Below are 816 nucleotides of genomic sequence, written 5' to 3'. Positions count from 1 at the left end.
CTTATAAGGACACTACTCAGATTGGATTCAGTTCAGTTCAGTCGTTCAGTCGTGTCCGACTCTTTGCGACCCCGTGAATCACAGCACACCAGGCCTCCCTGTCCATCACCAACTCCCGGAGTTCACCCAAACTCATGTCCATCGAGTCGGTGATGCCATCCAGCCATCTCATCCTCTGTCATCCCCTTCTCCTCCTGCCCCCAATCCCTCCCAGCATCAGAGTCTTTTCCAATGAATCAAGTCTTCGCATGAGGTGGCCAAAGTATTGGAGTTTCAGCTTCAGCATCAATCCTTCCAATGAACACCCAGGACTGAACTCCTTTAGGATGGACTGGTTGGATCTCCTTGCAGTTCAAGGGACTCTAAAGAGTCTTTTCCAACACCACAGTTCAAAAGCATCAATTCTTTGGCGCTCAGCTTTCTTCACAGTCCAACTCACATCCATACATGACCATTGGAAAAACCATAGCCTTGACTAGATGGACCTTTGTTGGCAAAGTAATGTCTCTGCTTTTCAATATGCTATCTAGATTGGATTAGGACCCACTTAATGGCCTGATTTTAATTTAGTTACCTCTTTAAACAGTCTGTTTCCAAATATGATTGCATTCAAAAGTCCTGAATCTTGAAGAGGAGCACAATTTAGCCCTTAACAGGGTTCCAGGAACTCACGATTCCTCTGGGGCTTGCCGATCTCGGGGTTGGAACCTGCAGCCCTTTCCTGGGAAGCCCCCACGTCTAGGCTGAGAATCAGTAGTGAAGGAAGCAAGTGTGTATCCAGGAGCAAGGAAAGCCTCTCGTCCTTGGGCCTGGGAG

This window comes from Bison bison, unplaced genomic scaffold (assembly GCF_000754665.1).
Source record: "Bison bison bison isolate TAMUID 2011002044 unplaced genomic scaffold, Bison_UMD1.0 scf7180017864224, whole genome shotgun sequence".
Taxonomy (NCBI): Eukaryota; Metazoa; Chordata; class Mammalia; order Artiodactyla; family Bovidae; genus Bison; species Bison bison.
This window is presented reverse-complemented; position numbering follows the sequence as displayed.